This window comes from Lagenorhynchus albirostris, chromosome 11, assembly GCF_949774975.1.
Source record: "Lagenorhynchus albirostris chromosome 11, mLagAlb1.1, whole genome shotgun sequence".
Taxonomy (NCBI): Eukaryota; Metazoa; Chordata; class Mammalia; order Artiodactyla; family Delphinidae; genus Lagenorhynchus; species Lagenorhynchus albirostris.
Window position 1 is genome coordinate 92,720,350 of NC_083105.1, and position 26,124 is coordinate 92,746,473.

Sequence of the window (26,124 nt, forward strand, 5' to 3'; positions counted from 1 at the left end):
AAACTCCAAGGGAATAGGAATCTCGTTAAGGAAAAAGTCACCTCTCCAAGCAGCTGTGCCTTCCATCAGAGTTACTCCTCTGCTCAGCTCTTAAAAGACTGTCATGGGTTTTGTTTTTAAGACATCTAGTCTTTTATCATCTGTCACAGTAAAATGATTTTCCACTAGAAGGGTTGGGCATGGATTGTCCACAAAGAAGCATGTGAAAGGATCTGTCTCTTTTAGTGTAGACATGGAAAGTTAAATTTTACGATAACAAAGTCCAAAAAAGAAGTGACTCTTAGGAATCCAAACACTCTTTAAAATTAGCCCAACATATTGGACAAATTAACCAGAAGCATCTTTTGTGAAAATGAGCATAGGAGCATACGTACCTTCCAGTCTTCCTTTATCAGACATTTTTCTAATTCATATTAATGGGAGGGAATGGTGGGAGAGAGGCCTGCTGTTAGGAAAACTGAGGTGAGAGAGGAGACATTTGGGTCTGAATCTGGACTTGCCCATTAAATTCAGCATGTCATCTTGAGAACATCTCTCGGTCTCATTTTCCCTGCATGTAAAATGGAGTTCATCGTAACTTTCTATCTCCTCACAAGTATACAGTCGGGATAAAATAAGATGAAGAATGGAAAGCATTCTGAGATATAAAAATACACATTGACTTTGGCCCGGACTAAGAAACTCCAGTGAACTAGTCCTGCGCAAACACGCACACACCCTTGTCCAGATGCACCATAAAAGGCAGCCTCGAATGGCTGAGAAGTAGAGGGGAGAAAACAGGAGAATCCTTAAACGCAGAGTCTATCAATTAATAAAAAGTTGACTCAGAATGTGTGCTCACCTGTGTGCAAACTGAATTGTTCCCATATTGGGTTTTCAACCCAGAAGAGCCAAAACGGAAAATCCCCCTTTGTACGTACTGTCTGGTAACTGTGTGATGTATTGTTTGATCCCATGCTCAGAAGGGGAAGACATCTTACTTCTCTGAGTCCCAGTTTCCACCACGCAAAATAAGGTGGTGGGAGGGCTTCTCTGGTGGCGCAGTGGTTGAGTGTCCACCTGCCGATGCAGGGGACACGGGTTCGTGCCCCGGTCCGGGAAGATCCCACATGCCGCGGAGCGGCTGGGCCCGTGAGCCATGGCTGCTGAGCCTGCGCCTCCGGAGCCTGTGCTCCGCAACGGGAGAGGCCACAACAGTGAGAGGCCCGCATGCTGCAAAAAAAAATAAAATAAAATAAGGTGGTGGGAAAAGTGATTGTAAGGGTTCCTTGAACTAACATTTTCAGTTTTGAAAATTGAAGGAAAAGGAGGGCAGAACCGACTGACTAACTAGTTCCTGTCCTGGGCGCCAGGACAGACATATTGCCTCCCTATCGTCCCCTCAGAATGAAAATAACTTTGGTTCAGTTCATTCCAGCACAGCCTTAATCTACCACTGGTTTGTAAATCAATCATTAGACTCGACTCAAAAGCAGCTGATTCTATTTCTGTCTGAGTCTCAATGCCAAAATTCAATGCCTAGTTTGTTTGGTTTTAATAAATTTATTCCGTGTTGCAAACATTGCGCAAAATGGAAAAAAGTCTAGAGTGGTCTGAGTTCAGGAAGTGAGGGCAGGGCTTCTTTATGAAAAATAAACATCCTCCTCCTTGTTTCCTTTTCACTCTTTTCTCGCAAATCTGCTCGCTCAAAGCCCTTGGAATCCAAGGCTCCAACATGTGCTTATTGCCTCAGATACATGTAGATCGCCTCTGTGAATAATAAAGCCAAGAATATATGAAGTTCCTAAAGGCAGCTGACAGTCATACAAGCTGCACATGACAGAAAAAAAACAAATTACCTGAACCCTAGTAGGATCCTTTATCTTTCTTTTATAAAAGTTGGCACATTAATCCCCGTGAAGGAGACACGTTTTGTCTGAATCTTGCCTTCCATGTTTTTTGGCACTCACTGCCCTTCTAGTGTTAACTAAGGATGTAACCTTTACCACTTCCTGTCCACCACGGTATTCAGACCTATAACTAAATCCAGGATTGAGTCTGTTTTCAGCTCTCTCTCTTCCACCTTTAAGGGTTTTCATTTCCTTTGGGCTCTGCTCCTTTTTGTTTCTCCTCAGGAGATTTTGTGAAGTGCTATTAAAATATAGAAGGAACCACACCCATAGCAGGAACCACACTAATATTAATTCTAGTTCAACAAACACTTGGAAGGGCCTGGTAGGAGGGAGTATAACATGGGGTTAAGCGCACAGCCTCTGGAGGCAGACAGCCTGATTCTACTACTTATTAACGGTGTAATAAAAGCATGAACTTTCTCAAGGTTACTGATTTCTCTGTGCCCCAGTTTCTACAATGTAAAATGGGAATAATAACAGAACTAACTTCCTAGCTGAAGATTAAATGAAATAGCACAAGTTAAGGACTTGACACAGAGCAAGCACTGATTATCATACTTGAGAAATATTCCAGAGTAAGCAGACATCACGCACTTCACAAACTTTCTTTGTTTTTCCTTTCTTTCCCTGGCTTGTGCTAGGCACTAGCTGTTCATTTTACCTAGAATGCCCACCGCACCTTCCCTGTTGGCGGCCCCTCATCAAGTCATCAAGGGCCCCAGTCAAATGGGTCTCTCTGGGCTCCCCTAGCACACGGTACAGGCCCTGAATAATACAGCATTGATCACATCCTACTGCCATAATTTATTATATATTATATATATATAATATTTTTTATATATTTCTTATATATGATATATTATATATATACATCTTTACAAAGCATATAGCACACACTGAGAACTCAGTACATAGTTTTGATCCCTGGGATACATCCCCAAACCTGTTTTCAATAGTTTCTTTCCACCACCATGTCTCTGATGACCTGATAATGTACGAGCATATGACCATGACCATCAGAAGACTCAGAGCTGTCTGGGGCATACAGATTAGTTTGGTTTCTTCCAAGAATAAATTTGCTGGAATCTATTGGTTTTCTACTCTAAGAAACTGTATGTATGTTCCCCCACCCCCCATAGGAAGGCCACACAAATTAGCAGCCCCAGCTGAACAAATTAACTTTTTGGAATTTAGCTAGTTACCTAAAGAGCCTTTGGAAATTTTTCAGATTAGACCAGGCATTTACTGATAGAAAAATACATCAGGGAGGTGGGAAGTAGGATTGAAAACTTATTTTTAAAAATAAATGAGTGTTTATGAACAAGTAAAAGGACAAAGAATAGTGAAGGCATAAAAGAAAGAAGAAAACCAAAAAAAAAAAAAAAGAAAGAAACTGAAGTTTTTCTCATTTGAAATGAGGAGGCACAAAATGTGGGTCTCTCTCTCTCTCTGGCTCCTGTGAAGGCTGGCTCTGGAGATGGCCACAGAAGTTCTAGGAGATGAGGGACATAACCTATGTAATCAAGAATTCAGATTAATCAAGTTGACAAATATTCCAAGACAGCCTGGAGTAGAGGAGAGAACTCAAACCTGAGCTCTGATCTCAGACTCAACATTTACTGGTTCAACCTCTGAGCAAATTAGCCTTTCTAAACCCACAATGGAGATAACATGCGTATCTGGAAGGGTTTTATGAAAATCAGAAATAAAAAAGGTGAAATATCTGGAATATATTTTGGACTTCATAAATAATAGATATTATTTTTCTTAAAAAGTGTATGAAGCAATGTAAGTAAAACATGCTTCCTAACCCACAGTAAGTATAGGATGCATTAAATTTAATGAACTAAAACATCTTCAGTAATTATTTCCTGAAAATAGCAATTTTTCAGTAGCAAAAGAAGAGAAAAACTCACTGAAAGTTCTGGGGAAAAGTGGGCAAAATTCTTTAAGACACATAAAAATGGCAACATCTACCTCCTAAAACAAACATACTACTATGACTCAGCATTTTTATTAGGAAATAGATTTTTACCCAAGTAGATTTTTGCCCACTAGTTCTCAGGCCAATTAAATATTGTATCAATGGTTACACAAGATATAGGACCTGAGCTGGTCCACGGAAAATAGAAAGGATTTAGGTAGGCAAAGGGAGAGGGGAGCAATCCAAAAGAAAGGAGGGGGGCTTCCCTGGTGGCGCAGTGGTTGAGGGTCCGCCTGCCGATTCAGGGGACGCGGGTTCGTTCCCCGGTCCGGGAGGATCCCCCATGCCGCAGAGCGGCTGGGCCCGTGAGCCATGGCCGCTGAGCCTGCGCGTCCGGAGCCTGTGTTCCGCAACGGGGGAGGCCACAGCAGTGAGAGGCCCGCGTACCGCTAAAAAAAAAAAAAAAAAAAGAAAGGAGGGGTGTGATGCAAAAGGACCCAGGTGTCTGAGATGATCCTGAGCTTTTAAATGCCCCATCCTCCCAGCCCCAATAAAAGAAACTCCTACACCCTTGCTTATTCACAACTACATTCTGGACCTTTTTCCATATTCTTGTCTCCTTGCACTAGGTTAGGAGACCTATTACTGATCTCTTAATTTCTGGCCACATTTCCTGTCTACACATCCCTAAACTCTACCCTAGGACCCAAGGTATAATATATTGTCCCTCTGGTTTTACCCCTTGACTTCCTTTCCTTGATAATAATTTGAACTTGGTGTCTTTTTCTGGTCCTTCTAGATGACTGTTCAGCCTGATCCCATGGGGCTATTAGAGCTAAGGTTCTTGCCAAGTCCTTGGTCCCTAGAGAGGGGATGGAAAAAGACACGAAAAATACAAGATCTTTGTAAATTAATTTGACTGAGGCAGTATTTGGGAAGGTGAGTGGTTAAAAACTTTGGCAAAATTACCGAGTTCTTTCCACGTTGCCTGTCTTATAAAACACTTCGTGTTAGCCAAATTATATTAGCTGTGAAGTCCCATGGCCTACCAAAGGCTAAGTGACAGACTGAAACTTTGGGTCTGAGGTTATGTTGTCACTGAACTATGGTAGCCAAAGTCATCCCCTCCAGATTGGGAAAGGCTTTCTCTTGTCTTCTTAAAGGAGAGTGTAGAAGTAGTTATGGTCATAGTCATGGTTCTTACAACAAACTCAATTATAAGCCATCATTATAAAAGTGATTTAGCAATATTTTCCGTGTGACTTGGTCAAACAACAAATGCTTATTGATTGCCTACTCTGAGCAAATCATCCCAGTGAGCTTATTTGGTTTAAATTCACTATATATAACTCAATTTTGTTGAGATTGTGCAATATATTGTTTGGTTTTATTATTATTACTATCATTATTTGGCCTATTATTGTTCCTGGTAAAGGAGTTGAAAAATAGTAAGCAAAAGGAAATCACAGTCACTTACCCCTAAGGACTCATCCCCTTCATCCATCCCTGAGTACCAAGCCGTTCCTTCTGTGGAGGAAGACAGGTGGGAACCTGTTTAGGAAAAGGTGTATTTTCATTTATTTTGAAAAATAAATGTAACCATTTTATTTGCATGGGCTGATGACCCTCAGATTTGTATTTCCAGTTCAAATCAGACACTGAACACCAACCACTTTCTCTATATTTCTACCTAGATATCACGAAAGCACCTCAACTCACCATATCCATTTTGATTTCTCCCACAAACTACGAACTGCTGTAAATTAGCACCGGTTGTGCAAAGCAGAAGCAAAGGAACCGTCTCTGACACCACACCTTTACCTCTGCATTCATTGTTTCAACATCACCTTCGAAACGACTTTCATATCCCTCTTCCTTTCTTCCTTTCAACATCATCTTGGTTTAAGCTCCCATCACTCTAGCACATGGACTACGACAATGGCCCCCCAAATTGATCTCCCTGTGTTAACTCTTACCTCTTTCCTATCTGTTCTCTTCACTGCAGCCAAACTCATTTTTTTTAAACACAATATAATTATATCACTCTTTTCCTTCTTAAACTTTTTCAATGGTTTTCAATTACCTTTAAGGTTCAAAGAAGTTAGATCTTTGGCATTTTCACATGGTCCTGCCTAATTCCCCAACCTGGTCTTATGTCTTTTTTTTTTTTTTTTTCAGTTTTATTGAGGTACGATTGACAAATAAAAATTGTATATATTTAGGTTATACAATATGATTTTTTAAGGTATATAATGTGTGAAGTGATTATGATAGTCAAGTTAATTAACTCACTTATCACCTCACATAGCTACCTTTTGTGTGGTGTGTGTGTGTGTGTGTGTGTGTGTGTGTGTGTGTGTGTGTGTGTGTGTGTGTGTGTGTGTGTGTGTGTAATGAGAACACTTAAGATCTTGTGCCTTTAAAAATACAAAGCCTGGGCTTCCCTGGTGGCGCAGTGGTTGAGAGTCCGCCTGCCGATGCAGGGGACACAGGTTCGTGCCCCGGTCCAGGCAGATCCCACACGCTGTGGAGCGGCTGGGTCCGTGAGCCATGGCCGCTGAGCCTGCGCATCCAGAGCCTGTGCTCCGCAGCGGGAGAGGCCACACCAGTGAGAGGCCCGCGTACCGCAAAAAAAAAAAAATTAAAAAACCACAAAGCCTAATTCCACCTTACAACTTATATAGCTATTGTTCCTTGAGCCTGTAAGACTCTTTCTCTTCCTGTTCTTACTACCCCCTTTATACACTTAACTCTTTTTTTACCTCAAATTGCAGATCAAATATTCTTCTTCAAGAAATTTTTTCCTAACCCTCTAAACTAAGTCTGGATCCTCTGTCACGTACTTTCTCAACTCACTGTACTTTTCCTTCATAATATATATATATATATATTTTTTAAATGTGTCTCTCTCTGAGAGAACACATATTATTAGACTTCTTTTTAAAAATCTATTTTAACAGTCTGTATGTTAATTGGTGAGTTTGGCCCATTTACATTAACTAGAATTACCACCTTATTAAGACTATTTTCTACAGCACAAAACTTTTTACATAACTAAGACTTTCTCACAGTATTTATAATTATTTGTTTATATATCATCCTCTCTATAGACTATAATTTTCTTGAGGACAGATATGCATTCCAATTAATACAGTATCTGCGCAGAAAGGCAAATATCATATGATATCGCTTATATGTGGAATCTAAACAAAGGGTACAAATGAACTTATTTACAAAACAGAAGCAGAGTCACGGATGTAGAAAAGCTTATGGTTATGAGGGGATAAGTGGGTGAGGGATAAACTGGGAGATTGGGACTGACATATACACACTACTATCATGTATAAAATAGGTAACTAATAAGAACCTGCTGTATAGCACAGGAAACTCTACTCAATACTCTGTAAGGGCCTATATGGGAAAAGAATCTAAACAAACAAAAAAAAGAGTGGATATATGTATAACTGATTCACTTTGCTGTACACCTGAAACTAACACAATATTGTAAATCAACTATACTCCAATAAAAATTAAAAAAAAAAGTTAACAAGAGAAAATAAAAAAAACAGTATCTGGAATAAAGTAAGTAGTAGTTTAAAAGTCTTGTAGAAATCAATTTTCACTGCAAAGCAAAGGAGCTGTTACAGTGGAGGATTACTGGACTAAATGTCAATATTATGACGTAGTATGAGTGTGTTTCATGTTTGGTGATTGCAATCATTGTTGCTTTTCTTGTGGTCATCCATTTACAATGCTTGGTGTCAGTTTATTTATCTCTTGTAAAAATAAAATACAGTGTGTGTGTGTGAAAGAAAAAAGTCTTGTAGAAAAATTAGCAAGTGAATGAATTATCATTATTGTGCTTAGAAACTGCCTTGTCAGTAATATGTTAACTTGTTTTTATAAATTCTATCTAGCAAATAATTATTAAGTGCTTACTACTTGCCAAGCAATGCATCATGTGTTATATTAGAATACAGATATTATGTATGTTAAAATACATAATCTTCACTTTTTAGATACTTATAATCTAATATAAATGATATATAATCCAATACAAATTATATCTACACTCACATATAAACATGCACACAGAGAACTGTTTGAAGTCAGGTAAAACCCAAGGCATCCAAGCCATGACATCTTTTTGGACAAGTCAGTTGACAGTTCCAAGCGTCCCCATAAGAACTTTGTAAAGATAAACTATATTCTCTTTATCAAGATAATATTTTAGACTATACTTTGTATTTACATGCATTTATTATGGATTTTTATTATAGACTTGCTCAGTTGTTTGCATACTTTTTATCCTAATCCTCTTTGAAGAGTACTAAGAATTGCTTCTTTTGTATGCATGTATTCTATTTTTTTAATCAATTTTTGTGCATGTCACTAGTGGGAATTTTTTCTTTAAAGTATCATTTAAGTCCTAGATTAGATAGTTTAAATAATAAGTTATATGCCAGGACCTGTATAAATTTATTTAGATATTCACTGAAATGTTCCAGTATCTTTTTCTTTCTTGAGCTTTTTTTTTTTTCCCAGAACATTCAAAATGCCTGAGGGTTCTTTAACTGCCCTCGTTTGAATAATTAATTCTAATCTCACACCATATGGAAATCAACCCTACAAGCCAGGTTTGCCAAATCTCTTCATGGCAGTCCACGTGGTTGCTTTCTTTTTGTGCAACAGAAAGACACGCTGGCATGAGGAGCAGTGAGTCCGTTTTTTCACTTCTCCTTGAGCACACACAGGAAAAATCTCAGCCAGAGGAACTGTGCCTGGCCCTCGAAGGGGTGAGTTTAGGTACAAAGCACAATATGAAGACCAAATGTAAGGCCGAGAAGTCCAAGTTAAAGTTGCCAACTGACCTCCAATTGTTGCAGGAACATTTTTACTTTTGCACCATTGTCCATTTGATTTATTCCTGGCACCAACATATTAAGTATTTAAGCCCTGCTCTTCTCGGGATTCCACGGTATAGAGAACAGCCCATATCTGTATTTGAGTTATTTCTCGTTCCCAAGAATCTTTGGCTTCAAAATGTGTATCCCCACAAATCCTCCACCTCTGGCTGCTGACCTTGTGAGAAAGTTCATATGTCATCTGAAGACGGAAAGAAAGTACTGAAATTCATTCCAAGAAATACAGCACAACTTCTGGGAAAGGCGAAAATGGCACAAAATTTTCTTCCTTTCAGCTATTCAGCAAATGTTCAGTGAGCGTAAAAAAAATTGCACGTAGAGAGAGGAGATAGCCTTAGTCTCTCTTTTTTGTGAATGAACTTTTTGTATATTACTTCTAGATAAGACATTCACATTTTTCCTTTTCTAACAAAAGTTGTGCTTTGTTTTAAGATAGTTGGCATAGATGAGAGGCTTGTCTTGGTGAACCAGAAAAAAAGCGAAGACAAGAAAGAAATGAAACTGTTTAATAAATATTATTCATTTTTTAACTTAATGAAAAAAGTAGTTAATTTAATTATTTAATTAATGATGGCCTTTTGGCCATCTTCCTATATTCTTGTTTTCTGTCCATTGAAATTCTTTTTTTTATATAAATTGATTGATTGATTGATTTTTTTTTTTTTTTTTTTGGCTGTGTTTAGTCTTCATTGCTGCACATGGGCTTTCTCTAGTTGCGAGTGAGGGCTACTCTTCGTTGTGGTGTGCGGGCTTCTCATTGCGGTGGCTTCTCTTGTTGCAGAGCACAGGCTCAAAGCATGTGAGCTTCAGTAGTTGTGGCCCACGGGCTCATTAGTTGTGGCTCACGGGTTCTAGGGCACAGGCTCAGTAGTTGTGGCGCACAGGCTTTGTTGCTCTGCAGCATGCGGCATCTTCCCAGACCAGGCTCAAACCCATGTCCCCTGCTTTGGCAGGCAGATTGTCAACCACTGAGCCACCAGGGAAGCCCCACTGAAATTCTTATATCTGTAATCTGCAAACGTTTGGTGCTGTACATGGAGTCAGTTTCTTTCTATGACCTCAACTTGTATATACAGGTTCACTCCAGCAGATCCATGTGTAAAAACCTACACAGAAAGAAAAACCTGCAAGGGGAAAATTTACATCCCACACACAGTAAGGGAACATTTCTTGTTTTACTCTTCCAGAGGAATTCTTGCTACTCAAGTGATTTTCTTTGAAGAGAAAGGACAGTTTTTCCTGTACTTACACTATAATTTGATTTTACAATGTTATCATCTGAAAATTTTTCAGGAACATTGCTATTTCACAAAGTGGATAATCAGCTAATTTAATAGTTGGATTACCATGTAAGCCAAAGGTAGAAAAAATACGAGTGAAATAGTATTTTTCCCTTCTTTGAGCATACTTATAATTATTTTGTGTTTCAGATTATAGCAATTTCCTATCTTTGCAAGGAATTAAATTTATCCTTCAACTAAACAGCAGAGATATATTTAGTGTGTGTTATGATAGACTGCGGAAGCGGATTGTTAAGGGTAACTTCACTGAGCTCTTACAGTTTTCAAGCACTGAACAAGGTTTGCAGGTAAGACAATGTATATGGGACTAGGGCTACAAAGATGAATAGAATACAAGCCCTGACTTCCCTTTGAGGAGCTTAAAATTCATTGTCATGTAAACAGACAATTTCAGTATTTTGCAGTGAAACCGGGTGTGATTTATGAAAGGGTGTCCTAGGGTTACTATGAGGACACATCAGAGGCATTTAACTCAATATGTGAATTCAACAAGAGAGTCTTTTCCTTCTTTCAGCAAGAAAGAATCCAGTCTTTCCAGAGATGACAGTTTCCTGGATAGTCAGTTGGACCCTGGTGGATAAATGTGCCTGGGGTGAGAAGGGGAAGAGACCTGTGATTGTACCATCAATAGCTGAGGAAAGGGTGTGTGGCACATACGGAGAACAGAAATGCCTGTAATTCAGAGAGGGAGAAGGTGTGCACTACTAAAGAAATAAAACAGAATGCTAAGGGAGTGTTTAGGGAAGGAGAGATAACCTACTTGGGAAGCTTACTTATGTAATACATAGTGAAGCAGGTGGTATTTGAGATAAGCCTTAAAAGATGCCCAAGGTTGCAACAGACAGAGACAGGAATGCAGAAAAAGAGATTATGCAATTAAATGAGCAAAGATGTGATGACAAACACTGAAGGACATCTTAGAACAAGTTGTTCAGTTTGGCTAGAGGACTGGTTACACTCAGAGGAAAAGTGAAAGAAAAGAATGGGACAGACAGCTGGGAATATAAGGAAGGGAACTAACATTTAATGAGCAACTACTATATTACAGACACTTACTGGGTAGTTTACAAGGATTATCTCATTAAATCTTTACAACACTTTATGTAACAATTGTCATCCTTCACATGCTACAGTGAGGAAATGACTTATCCAGGGTCACACCACTAATTAGCAAGAATAATAAGAACTACTTTCATGGAACATTTACCATATGCCAACACTGTGCCTGCTAGATGCTCACATGCATTATCTTATTTAATCCTCACTACAACTTTATAAACTATTTTCCATCAGCACCCCCATTTTTTTCAGATAAAGAAAACGAGAATCAGAGAAATGGCAGAGATCACTAAGTGACAGAGCAGAATTCAAATTCAGTCCTGCTGACTACAAAGCGCATGCTCTTTTCCACTATCTACTATGTCACCAGAGAATTGGGGATATAAAAGGGATAGGCTACTGACTCAATTCAAGCACTGGGCAGCTGTTGTATGTTAGAAAGATGAATAAGATCCAGTGGCTAAGGTCATGGAAGCAACCTAAGTGCCCATCGACAGACGAATGGATAAAGAAGATGTGGTACATATATACAATGGAATATTACTCAGCCATGAAAAGGAATGAAATTGGATCATTTGTAGAGATGTGGATGGACCTAGAGACTGTCATACAGAGTGAAGTCAGTCAGAAAGAGAAAAACAAATATCGTAGATTAACACATATATGTGAGATCTAGAAAAATGGTATAGATGAACTGGTTTACAAGGCAGAAATAGAGACAGAGATGTAGAGAACAAATGTATGGACACCAAGGAGGGAAAGTTGGTGGTGGGGGGGATGAATTGGGAGATTGGGATTGACATATATACACTAATATGTATAAAGTAGATAACTAATAAGAACCTGCTGTATAAAAAATAAATTAAAAAAAATAAAAAGATCCAGCAGGGCTTCCCTGGTGGCGCAGTGGTTTAGAGTCCGCCTGCCGATGCAGGGGACACGGGTTCGTGCCCCGGTCTGGGAAGATCCCACATGCCGCGGAGTGGCTGGGCCCGTGAGCCATGGCCACAGAGCCTGCGCGTCCAGAGCCTGTGCTCCGCAACGGGAGAGGCCACAACAGTGAGAGGCCCGCGTACAGCAAAAAAAAAAAAAAAAAAAAAAGATCCAGCAGGTAACCTCAAAAACCTCACAGTCTGGTGAGAGAGCAAGTGTTCATGCCAGACTCTCCTCCTTACTCATCCCGGTCCCCACCCCATATCCATTTCTCCTGCCCTTCTGTTGCTCTTTCAAAACAAAACAAAACCAAAAATTACATCTTGTTCCCTTTAGTTTCTCTTCCCTTCCTTTTGATCCCATTCTTACTTGCACTCATTTATCTCCTACCAAAAGCCAGAGAAAGCACTCCAATGAAAAATCCCTTCATCCCCTCAACAAAATAAAAATCTCTTTTAAAATTTCATAGTGGCCAGAAAAAAATAATGTAAGATTACAAGAAAGACAGGAAACAGGGAGAATGATAAATTGGAAGAATCAGAGTCAGGGATGATGCCACCAAGATTCAGACAAGCACTGGTTACAGGACTGTTTAAGTGAACAGCAGTGGGCAGGCTAAATTACATTTCCATAGGTCATCCCAACCCACATTTCACTGCAGCATTTTCCATCACAATTCTATCAGGGAAGAGTCAGATGTGGAAACAATCTCTTATTTCACAGCCCGTTCACTTCTTACCTTGACCAGCAGACGTGTTCTGCACTATACTCTCCCTACTACTAACCTGGAAATTTTTCCTTCCTGTCCTCTTCCAACTTTTTCTGAATTTCATCCTATTTCCAGGGTTTGCAGTGACTAGATGATGAAACAAAGGAGAGGAACTGTAGAGTTTCAGATCTCTGCCATGAGATTTTTCTCCACCGACCAAACCCCGGCTAAAAAGATTGCTTTCTTTTGTCCCAAGGATTTCAAAGCATATCAGTGTCCAACTTGAATGAATGAAGTTATTTGACAGCACTGGGAAATGACAGCAGAGAGGGCCAGCTGGGAGGTGGTGATTTGAGTGAAATTTTTGCAAGGCATCTTGCTAGTGGTTTTCAAGCTCAAGGGTGGACACCCAAACACCAGTCAGCCCTGGAAGAACCACTTTCAAAATAGCATTAAGAACACAGTGTTCCTTCAAACCCTGGATTATATAATTATTTCTCTATCTTGTTTATCTATTCCAAGGATGAAATAATCTAGAAGCACACAATTATAGCAGTCTATTTCAACACACGTTTAGAAAGAGAATTAAACGATTTTTTCAAAAGTCACATAGGCATTGCATGGCAGCGTCAGAACTAAATTGAGCTCTTTCAGCTTCCAATTTAGTTCCCATTGGACGAGACCTTGCTGATTCAATCACTCCCACTTTTTGTCTACTCTCCCCTGCTTTGGTCATTCTTAACAATCTATTCCTTGACTATTGGGGGAAAACCAAAATAACACTAAACCAATGGAGTTAAACCTATCTTTTTGGAAATAACATTTTGTGTGTGTGTGTGTGTGTGTGTGTGTGTGTGTGTACTCCATGACATTACGTGCCAGTGATTAACGGAGGTGCTGTACATGTGTTGTCCTATTTAATCCATCCAACAGTCCTGTGAGTCAAGTTTTATAAGGCCCGAAAAGATAGGAGACGCAGAACCTGTTCTCTATTTTGCTTTGAGTTGAAGGAGCATCTTGTAAATTAAGCCCAGATTTCCAGTTTTGCTTGGGGTCTAAGTAACTGTAGAAGCTGGCTTTGTAGACACCATGGAGCCTGTATTCTTATACCAAACCAGATGACAGTCAGCAAACATGAGTGTTCATAGACTGGGATGAGACTTGGTGATTCCTGAAGTGAGACTTGGTGATTCCTGAAGTGAGATGAAAGGTTTTAGGAAGCAACATATTTGAGTTGGAGCTTGTTTGGACAAGACAGTTTAGTGTGCAGAGTGCTGGATAAAGAAATGAGGGACTTAGGTTCCAATACCTAATGCATCCCTTTCTCTGATTTTATAAGTCATTTAACTATCTGGGATTAAGTGGCAATATGCAAATCCTTAATTTCTATTGTCTTTTTTTTTTTTTTTTGCAGTACGCGGGCGTCTCACTGTTGTGGCCTCTCCCGTTGCGGAGCACAGGCTCTGGACGCGCAGGCTCAGCGGCCATGGCTCACAGGCCCAGCCGCTCTGCGGCATGTGGGATCTTCCCGGACCGGGGCACAAACCTGTGTCCCCTGCATAGGCAGGCGGACTCTCAACCACTGCGCCACCAGGGAAGCCCTCTATTGTCATATTTTAAAGGACATTGAATAAATCATTATGTTAAGTATGTATATCTTTGTTTAATTTTATCTTAGCTCTGAAACTGGGAACTCAAGGATCCCTGTAGACACAATCACAGAATTATTTAAGTAAGTATCAGAACATTAGGGAATACTGTATGATTGTATCAGTGGTTAAAATCATATTCTTCTAAATCAAACAGCCCTGTGTTTGAATCCCATCTTTGCCATTTAATTGCTGTGTGACCTTGGATTAAATATGTAACCTCTGAGGCTTCCCTGGTGGCGCAGTGGTTGAGAATCTGCCTGCCAATGCAGGCGACACGGGTTCAAGCCCTGGTCTGGGAAGATCCCACATGCCATGGAGCAACTAGGCCTGTGAGCCACAACTACTGAGCCTGTGCGTCTGGAGCTTGTGCTCCGCAACAAGAGAGGCCGTGACAGTAAGAGACCCACGCACCGCGATGAAGAGTGGCCCCTGCTTGCCGCAACTAGAGAAAGCCCTCGCACAGAAACGAAAACCCAACACAGCCAAAAATAAAGAAAGAAGCTTTCATTAAAAAAAAAATATATATATATATATATATATGTAACCTCTTAGAGCCTTAAGTTTCTCATATATAATATGTGAATAATTATACTCAGTATGTAGGATTATTATCAGAAGTAAAGAACACAGTGAATAAAAAGTGATTATCACAGTACTTAGTATGTAGCAAAGACGATGTATGATATATCAATATTACTTGGATAGTTGTATAATTTTATTTGATATCTGTTATCATATTTTTTAAAATGAAGCTTTTAATAGAAAAGAAAAGGGTAGAGGAAATCATCTATACAGGAAGAATAGAAAAATTACAGCTGTTCTGAACCAAGAGCTCAGCTAACCTCCAGACTTCGCCTTTCCCCAGAAGTTTGTGCCCCGACTTCCCTAGATGCTCTCCCAAACTTGAGTTCAGCAAAGATTGATTTTCATTTAGTTCAGCTAAGATAAACTAAGAAAAAGACAGAGATTTGATGGATGGGAAGCTATGTGGATTAATAAATCTGAGATGTAGAATCCATGCAAGGGGCTTCCCTTAGAACAGAGCTAAGAGGGCGGCACTGTCTCATGAAATTGGCTAGATGTTTCTCAATTCATTGCCTTTTGATGTCCTAGAAAGTGATTTCTGTTTTTTATCTTCAGAGATGTTGCTTCCTAACTCTTCTTTGCCTTTTTCCCTTTACTGGCAAGAGAAAGGGTTTTAGAGCTGCCAGTAAAAGGATAATATGAACTCATAAAACCAACATTTTGTAAATAAAGCTGAATCTCATGGAACTGAAAGAAAAAAATCTAACAGGAGCCAAGAAAATTTCTCAAAAAGACAACATGCCTAGTAGCAGTCTGAAAAAGACTTAGAGAAAGGATAAGAAAGGACAGAGAGCAGAAGATGTGGAATTAGTGGGGATATATATTAGCTTCATTATTACTGTACCATTATTTTAGTCACAGAAATACTATAGAAAAGGGATAACTCTTTTGGTGTATGTTCCAGGACATACCATTCTGAGAAGCTTCTCCCCACAGTAATTCCTGGCAGCTCTGTCAACCTTCCTCCTCCTTCATTCTCTCCCTGAAGTCTGAGCTTCTCATCAGTGTTTTTTGCAATGTTCTGCAAACAAAAGTACTGCTGAGTGCCCATAAAAATGTCGCTCCAAAGCCACCCGCCCCGTAGCGGAGAGGTCACGGCGTGAGGCCACGTCCACAATCGCCGCGAGGTCGGGGCGCCGGGCTGCACCACGGCCTACAGCCAGCAGGAAGGGAAGGATCGAAGCATATTTGTAACCAGAGAAGACCATGAAACTTCAAGGAACGCGGAGCTGGCGGCCGACGACCCCAATGATCCGTACGAGGAGCACGGACGGATGCTGCCCCACGGAGACAACATCAGCTGGAACTGCCCGTGCCTTGGGGGGATGGCCAGCGGCCCGCGTGGGGAACAGTTCAAGGTGGGCTTTTCCTGCTTCCACTGCAGCAGAGGATGTCAAGGGGTCGGACTGTGTAGACCAACTCCACGCAGGAGCACATGCAGAAGTACCCGGACCTCTATCCCCAGGAGAAAGATGAGAAGCCAGCGGATCGATTAGAGGAAACGGCTGCCTCTGAGGCCACCGTAACCAAAGAAGAGGAGGGGTCCAGCTAATGAGGGCCCGGGGCGCTGGGCTCCGGCCTCCTTCAGAGCGTGTGAACATCTCCAAGGAAGTGTCCCTGCCTCTGTTGTGCTGTGCACTGTAATGGACAAAATAACTTATTGTGCTGATCAGGGGTCTTGGCCCCTTGACATATACACTGAAAAACGGGTTGTATGAATGTGTGTCTCGCATGAACCTATCAGCAAATGTAGCTGCCGCTTTTGAATTCTCTTCTCAGATTGTCCTGAATTTTGCCGCTTTGAAATAACGTGCTGAATAAACTCAGCAACCAATAATCATTATCTGGGAGTGTCTTGTGAGTGAGCGGACTTATTCTGATTCATTGTATCCCTTTTAGTAGATTTGATCACTAGTTGGAAAGTGAAATGGAAACAAAACATCTTCCTTTAAAAATACTGGAGTCGGGCCATTCCTTGTAGAAGAGGCAGGCAGATCAGACCTTGAGGATTTGACGAAGCGGTATGCTTCATTTCTGATATATTTTGGTTTCCAGTTTGCATTGAGCTGCAGGTTTTCTACATTTGGAAAACAGAGCTTTGGACCCTCTGAGTAACTCCTTTGTAAGTGAAGAGAAAGGCTGGTTTTTTTTCTGTTCTTGTTATTCCAAAAGCCCTGGTTTGGGGTCTGTGTTCACACTGGCTCTGTCTCAGCCTGTTCAGATGCAATGTTCTTGAGAGGTGGGGACCTAATCATTACCAAAGTAGCACCCAAGAGAGGAAACGGTGTCAATTAAAAGGAAAATGTGATTTTTACCTGAAGAAAAAAATGTCAGTCCAATGAGAAAACACATCACTTGGTCTTCTCTAGGGCCAGCTGGTTGCCTAAACAAATGTCTATAGAGGAAGGGCCACTGATTAAATTTGTGATCTAAGAACACTCTTTATTCATGAGAGTAGGATCTATATCTGCATTTTTCTCCACTATATTTCCAGCTTTGTGTTGGCACATAGTAAATGCTCAATAAATTTGTAAGACGGATTCATGTATGGATGGATGACTAAAAACATGAGGCTACTTCTGGCTCTGAAAGATGTGGCCATGATTTGCTTTTCCTCCTGAGACAGGTGGAATAGGAGATCTTGTATTCCTCTATAGCTTCCGTTGCCTGGGTTATACCATACTGCCCATCTCACATGAGGAAATTCCTGTACAAGCTAAAAAAAAACCTGGTAATCATATCACTGTCTCTCTCATATCTTTGTTGTCAGTTCTGGGAGTGTCTTCAAATATTCTCTTCACGAAAGAATACTTTTCTTGGACTTCCCTGGTGGCACAGTGGTTAAGAATCCACCTGCCAATGCAAGGGGACATGGGTTTGAGCCCTGATCTGGGCAGATCCCACATGCCACGGAGCAACTAAGACTATGAGCCACAACTACTGAGCCCGTGTGCCACAACTGCTGAAGCCTGAGCGCCTAGAGCCTGTGCTCCACAACAAGAGAAGCCACCCAATGAGAAGCCCATGCACCGCAATGAAGAGCAACGTCCTCTCGTCACAACTAGAGAAAGCCTGCGCGCAAAAATGAAGAGCCAACACAGCCACAAATTAATTAATTAATTAATTAATTTTTTAAAAAGAATACTTTTCTTGAGTAGTAAGGGGGAAATATCTATATAAATGTTTCTCATAATTACCTAAAATCCAAATGTAAGTTAAAGCTTCATGTGATCTAGTCTTTACAAGATATACAATTTTAAAAATACAAAAACGATTTCAAAATTTTTTGGCTATTCTCAAACAATCTTTTACTATCTAAAACAATACAATTCATAACTAAAGCCATTCTGACTTGTCTTTTCCCATGTCTTACTCTCAATGTCTCACATCCTACAGCTGCCTGAAAGCTTTTCTGTCCACAGCTCAAATCTCTACCTAAAACTCCCCCATCCAACAAACCAAGTCTACAGAGCTCTTCCCATTTCTCTCCCTCCACTTTTTATCTACCACCATTTTTTCTCTCTCTCTTCTCTCTGATTAGTTGATCTTGGCCTTTTTTGACACAAAGGACCCATCGAGAGATTCCCTGCTAATGCAGGGGTTAGGAATACACCTGCCAATGCAGGGGACAGGGGACCACGAGCCCTGGTCCGGAAGATCCAACATGTCATAGAGCAACTAAGCCCACATGCAACAGCTACTGAGCCTGAGATCTAGAGCCCACGTGCCACAACTACTGACCCTGCATGCCACAACTACTGAAGCCCATGTGCCTAGAGCCCATGCTCCACAACAAGAGAAAACACCGCAATGAGAAGCCCACGCACCACAAGGAAGAGTATTCCCTCCTCAACGCAACTAAAGAAAGCCTGCGTGCAGAAATGAAGACCCATTGCAGCCAAAGAAAAAAGGACCCATCGGGTTAGTTCAACTCCTCTTCATAAGAATACATGGCTGAGAGAGCCCGAAGGAAGTCCAAATCATATACAGTTTGACAAAACATGCTGTGTGGCTGACAGGGTCTTGGTGCTCCGGCCGGGTGTCAGGCCTGAGCCTCGTAGGTGGGAGAGCCGAGTTGAGGACACTGGTCCACCAGAGACCTCCCAGCCCCTTGTAATATAAAACAGCAAAAGCTCTCCAAGAGATCTCCATCTCAATGCTAAGACCCAGCTCCACTCAATGACCAGCAGGTTCCAGTGCTGGACATCCCATGCCAAGCAACTAGCAAGACAGGAACACAACCCCAGCCATTAGCAGAGAGGCTGCCTAAAATCATAATAGTTCACAGACACCCAAAACACAGCACCAAATGCAGTCCTGCCCACCAGAAAGACAAGATCCAGCCTCATCCACCAGAACACAAGCACCAGTCTCCTCCACCAGGAAGGCTACACAACACACTGAACCAACCTTACCCCCTGGGGGCAGACACCAAAAACAACAGGAAGTACGAACGTGCAGCCTGCGAAAAAGAGACCACAAATGCAGTAAGTTAAGCAAAATGAGAAGACAGAGGAATACACAGCAGATGAAGGAGGAAAGTAAAAACCCACCAGACCAAAAAAATGAAGAGGAAATAGGCAGTCTACCTGAAAAAGAATTCAGAGTAATTGTAGTAAAGATGATCCAAAATCTTGGAAATAGAATGGAGAAAATACAAGAAATATTTAACAAGGACCTAGAAGAACTAAAGAGCAAACAAACAATAATGAAAAACACAATAAATGAAATTAAAAATTCTCTAGAAGGAATCAATAGCAGAATAACTGAGGCAGAAGAATGGATAAGTGAGCTGGAAGATAAAATAGTGGATATAACTACCACAGAGCAGAATAAAGAAAAAAGAATGAAAAGAATTGAGGACAGTCTCAGAGACCTCTGGAACAACATTACACATACTAACACTTGAATTATAGGAAGAATAGAAGAATAGAAAAAGAAAGGGACAGTGAAGAATAGAAAAAGAAAGGGACTGAGAAAATATTTGAGGAGATTATACTTGAAAACTTCCCTAATATGGGAAAGGAAATAGTCAATCAACTCCAGGAAACACAGAGAGTCCAATACAAGATAAATCCAAGGAGAAACATGCCAAGACACATATTAATCAAACTATCAAAAATTAAATACAAAGAAAAAATATTAAAAGCTGCAAGGGAAAAGCAACAAATAATATACATGGGAATCCCCATAAGCTTAACAGCTGATTTCTCAGCTGAAACTCTGCAAGCCAGAAGGGTGTGGCAGGACATATTTAAAGTGATGAAAGGGAAAAACCTACAATCAAGGGTATTCTACCCAGCAAAGATCTCATTCAGATTCAACAGAGAAATTAAAACCTTTACAGACAAGCAAAAACTAAGAGAATTCAGCACCACAAAACCAGCTTTACAACAAATGTTAAAGGAACTTCTCTAGGCAGGAAACACAAGAGAAGGAAAAGACCTACAATAGCAAACTCAAAACAATTAAGAAAATGGTAATAGGAACATACATATCAATAATTACATTAAATGTAAATAGATTAAACGCTCCAACCAAAAGACATAGAATGGCTGAATGGATACAAACACAAGACCCATATATATACTGTCTACAAGAGACCCACTTCAGACCTAGGGACACATACAGACTGAAAGTGAGGGGATGGAAAAAGATATTCCATGTAAATGGAAATCAAAAGAAAGCTGGAGTAGCAATTCTCATATCAGACAAAACAGACTTTAAAATAAAGACTATTACAAGAGACAAAGAAGGACACTACATAATGATCAAGGGATCAATCAAAGAAGAAGATATAATAATTGTAAATATTTAAGCATCCAACATGAGGCACCTCAGTACATAAGGCAAATGCTAAGAGCCATAAAAGGGGAAATCAACAGTAACACATATATAGTAGGGGACTTTTAACACCCCACTTTCACCAATGGACAGATCATCCAAAATGAAAATAAATAAGGAAACACAAGCTTTAAATGATACATTAAACAAGATAGGCTTTAACTAATATTTATAGGACTTTCCATCCAAAAACAGCAGATTACAGTTTCTTCTCAAGTGCTCATGGAACATTCTCCAGAATAGATCATATCTTGGGTCACAAATCAAGCATTGGTAAATAGAAAATTGAAATCATATCAAGTATCTTTTCCAACCACAATGCTATGAGACTAGATAACAATGACAAGAAAAAATCTGTAAAAAATACAAACATATGGAGGCTAAACAATACACTACTAAATAACCAAGAGATCACTGAGAAATCAAAGAGGAAATCAAAAAATACCTAGACACAAATCACAATGAAAACACAACGACCCAAAACCTATGGGATGCAGCAAAAGCAGTTCTAAGAGGGAAATTTATAGCAATACAATCCTACCTCAAGAAACAAGAAACATCTCAAATAAACAGCCTAACCATACATCTAAAGCAATTAGAGAAAGAAGAACAAAAAAAACCAAAGTTAGCAGAAGGAAAGAAATCATAAAGATCAGATCAGAAATAAATGAAAAAGAAATGAAGGAAATGATAGCAAAGATCGATAAAACTAAAAGCTGGTTCTTTGAGAAGATAAACAAAATTGATAAACCATTAGCCAGACTCATCAAGAAAAAAAGGGAGAAGACTCAAATCAATAGGATTAGAAATGAAAAAGGAGAAGTAACAACTGACACTGCAGAAATACAAAAGATCATGAGAGATTACTACAAGCAACTCTATGCCAATAAAATGGACAACCTGGAAGAAATGGACAAATTCTTAGAAAAGCACAACCCTCTGAGACCGAACCAGGAAGAAATAGAAAATATGAACAGACCAATCACAAGCACTGAAATTGAAACAGTGATTAAAAATCTCTCAACAAACAAAAGCCCAGGACCAGGTGGATTCACAGGCAAATTCTATCAAACATTTAGAGAAGAGCTAACACAATCCTTCTCAAACTCTTCCAAAATATAGCAGAGGGAGGAACAGTCCCAAACTCATTCTATGAGGCCACCATCACCCTGATACCAAAGCCAGACAAAGATGTCACACAAAAAAAGAAAAATACAGGGCAATATCACTGATGAACATAGATGCAAAAATCCTCCACAAAATACTAGCAAACAGAATCCAACAGCACATTAAACAGATCATACACCATGATCGAGTGGGGTTTATCTCAGGAATGCAAGGATTTTTCAATACACACAAATCAATCAATGTGATAAACCACATTAAAAAATTGAAGGATCAAAACCATATGGTCATCTCAATAGATGCAGAAAAACTTTCAACAAAATTCAACACCCATTTATGATAAAAACCCTCCAGAAAGTGGGCAAAGAGGGAATTTATCTCAACACAATAAAGGCCATATATGACAAGCCAGCAGCCAACATCATTCTCAATGGTGAAAAACTGGAAGCATTTCCACTAAGATCAGGAACAAGACAAGGTTGCCCACTCTCACCACTATTATTCAACATAGTTTTGGAAGTTTTAGCCACAGCAATCAGAGAAAAAAAGAAATAAAAGGAATTCAAATCAGAAAAGAAGTGAAACTGTCACTGTTTGCAGGTGACATGATACTATACATAGAGAATCCTAAAGATGTTACCAGAAAACTACTGGAGCTAATCAATGAATTTGATAAAGTAGCAGGATACAAAATTAATGCACAGAAATCTCTTGCATTCCTATACACTAATGATGAAAAATCTGAAAGAGGAATTAAGGAAGCACTCCCATTTACCATTGCAACAAAAAGAATAAAATACCTAGGAATAAACCTACCTAGGGAGACAAAAGACTTGTATGCAGAAAACTATAAGACACAGATGAAGAAATTAAAGATGATACCAGCAGATGGAGAGATATACCATGTTCTTGGATTGGAAGAATGAAATTGGGAAAATGACTATACTACCCAAAGCCATCTACAGATTCAGTGCAATCCCTATCAAATTACCAATGGCATTTTTCACGGAACTAGAACAAAAATTTTCACAACTTGTATGGAAACACAAAAGATCCCAAATAGCCAAAGCAATCTTGAGAAAGAAAAACGAAGCTGGAGGAATTAGACTCCATGACTTCAGACTATACTACAAAGCTACAGTAATCAAGACAGTATGGTACTGGCACAAAAAACAGAAAAATAGATCAATGGAACAAGGTAAAAAGCCCAGAGATAAGCCCACGCACATATGGCCCCCTTATCTTTGATAAAGGAGGCAAGAATATACAATGGAGAAAAGACAGCCTCTTCGATAAGTGGTGCTGGGAAAACTGGACAGCTACATGTAAAAGAATGAAATTAGAACACTTCCTAGCACCATACACAAAAATAAACTCAAAATGGATTAAAGACCTAAATGTAAGGCCAGAAACTTGAGCAAAACGTAGGCAGAATACTCTATGACATAAATCACAGCAGATCCTTTTTGACCCACCTCCTAGAGAAATGGAAATAAAAACAAACAAATGGGACCTAATGAAACGTCAAAGCTTTTGCACAGCAAAGGAAACCTTAAACAAGACCAAAGGACAACCCTCAGAATGGGAGAAAATATTTGCAAATGAAGCAACTGACAGAGGATTAATCTCCAAAATATACAAGCAGCTCATGCAGCTCAATATCAAAAAAACAAACAACCCAATCCAAAAATGGGCAGGAGACCTAAATAGACATTTCTCCAAAGAAGATACACAGATTGCCAACAAACACATTGCCAACATTATTAGTGATGCTCAACATCACTAATCATTAGAGAAATTCAAATCAAAACTACAATGAGATATCACCTCACAACGATCAGAATGGCCATCATCAAAAAAATCTACAAACAATAAATGCTGGAGAGGGTGTGGAGAAAAGGGAACCCTCTTGTTGGTGGGAATGTAAATTGATACAGCCACTATGGAGAACAGTTTGGAGGTTCCTTAAAAAACTAAAAATAGAACTACCATACGACCCAGCAATCCCACTACTGGGCATATACCCCGAGAAAACCATAATTCAAAAAGAGTCATCTACCACAGTGTTCATTGCAGCTCTATTTACAATAGCCAGGACATGGAAGCAACTAAGTGTCCATTGACAGATGAATGGATAAAGAAGATGTGGCACATATATACAGTGGAATATTACTCAGCCATAAGAAGAACCGAAATTGAGTTATTTGTAGTGAGGTGCATGAACCTAGAGAGTGTCATACAGAGTGAAGTAAGTCAGAAAGAGAAATACAAATACCATATGATAACACATTTATATGGAATCTAAAAAAAAAAAAAAGGTTATGAAGAACCTAGGGGCAGGACAGGAATACAGACACAGATGTAGAGAATGTACTTAAGGACACGGGGAGGGGGAAAGGTAAGCTGGGACAAAGTGAGAGAGTGGCATTGACATATATACACTACCAAATATAAAATAGATAGCTAGTGGGAAGCAGCCACATAGCGCAAGAGGGAGGAGATATGGGGATATATGTATACATATAGCTGATTCACTTTGTTATACAGCAGAAACTAACACACAATTATAAAGCAATTACACTCCAATAAAGATGTTAAAAAAAAAGAATACATGGCTGGAGTTGACACATACAAAATTGTCTTTGAGACTCGGAGTGATACAGGAGGAGAGAAAAGGAAGAGCTCTGAATACTCACACATGTTAATCATTTTTACAAATCATGTATGAATGGGATTGAGCATAAGAGAACCCAGGCATAAATGGAAACAGTGGAAAGGAAAGATAAGAGACTCGTGAGAGATAGTTTCCAAAATAAAGTGTTAGCCTTACAAAAAGCAAGATGGTAAAGAGAGATGCGTAAACGTTTAGGAAAACCAGTGGAAGCAGTATTTAAGATAACTTGTGAAAAAGGTGAAGCTTAAATTGGAAAGAGAAATGTAAGATTTTCAAGTTTGGACTTAGCGATTGTAAAAATAAGCAATTGTGAGGTCAGAAGGCTGACAGAGCACAGATGCCATCTGCATTTGGGAGTAGAGGGGACTGCTAGAACCGACTGGAGAAAGATAGAGCTAGTGTACGTTACGAAGCACGTGTTTGTAGCCGGAGAAGAGAGAATCCTTTTTAATTCTGGAGATGGGCTGGAGGTGAGAGGTGAGTAGCCTACTCTTCTTAGGGTGAAACATTGGAATTTAACTTGTTTCAAATTATAATGATTGGGGGTTAGTGATTAAGTTGAGTACATATAAAATGCTATATGAACCATGCCATGTAGTAAACTGGCTTTTGCAAATATAATGACCTGGATGATTTATCTTGGAAAAAGGGCACAGAAGCCAACATTGAGAGCAAATTTGTGATTTAAAGAGGAAAACAACCCCCAATCTTGTGAGTATAAATTGTGATGGTCGAGTTTATCAAAGATGATCATACATTGTCTTCTTTCTGAGGTCTTTTTAAAGATTTTATCCCAAAGAATATATCTCAATATGAAAAAATCTGGAGGGAAAACCTGAATTTTATTGGTCCCTTTAAAACTCAGTAATCCTTCAGACTACAACCGAGTTTTTCCTTTAACAGGAAATCCTTTATTATTTATAAAAACTCTTCACAGGTTGGGGTTTGGGAGGGTGAGTCCCTCCCAATAAGACAAAAAGAATGAGGCTCCACCTACTTGCTCATCACCGCTCTTAGAAATAAATCTTTTTTTATTGAAAAGTACACCCACCCACCCTCATCCCAGCCCTTTTGCTGATCCAGCCCAAGTTAGAGGTCCTGCAACTTTACCTCTTCTACAATCTGCTGCTCTGTGATGCAAGTCTATTTGTTTGCCAAGAAGACTCTTTGGTACCCAGGCAACAGAGACACATCTGATAGAAAATGTTTTCTGATTGTCCAAGAGGTTAAAAAATAAAAGACCTCTGTCTACAAGACAACCAGAGACACCAAATTGCAATCTTCCTCCTAAAAGAAAAGAAACAGTGCCGCTGGTTCTGATGGTACAGTGGAGGTGTGTGTTTGTGAAAATCTGTGTTGGAGGATACAGGATGGAGGTGTGTGTTTGTGAAAATCTGTGTTGGAGGATACAGGACAGCTAAAGAGCAAAGCGAATAGTAAGTAGCTCTTACTTACCTCCTTAGGGACTGTCTTGGTTGTCTCTAGGTCACCCGCATCACCT

General features: G+C 39.7%; 1 pseudogene; it reads left to right on the top strand.

Moving 5' to 3' along the window:
* Positions 1-8,522: 8,522 nt before the first annotated feature.
* Positions 8,523-16,532, top strand: LOC132530019 (mitochondrial intermembrane space import and assembly protein 40-like; annotated as a pseudogene).
* The last annotated feature ends 9,592 nt before the right edge of the window (positions 16,533-26,124 follow it).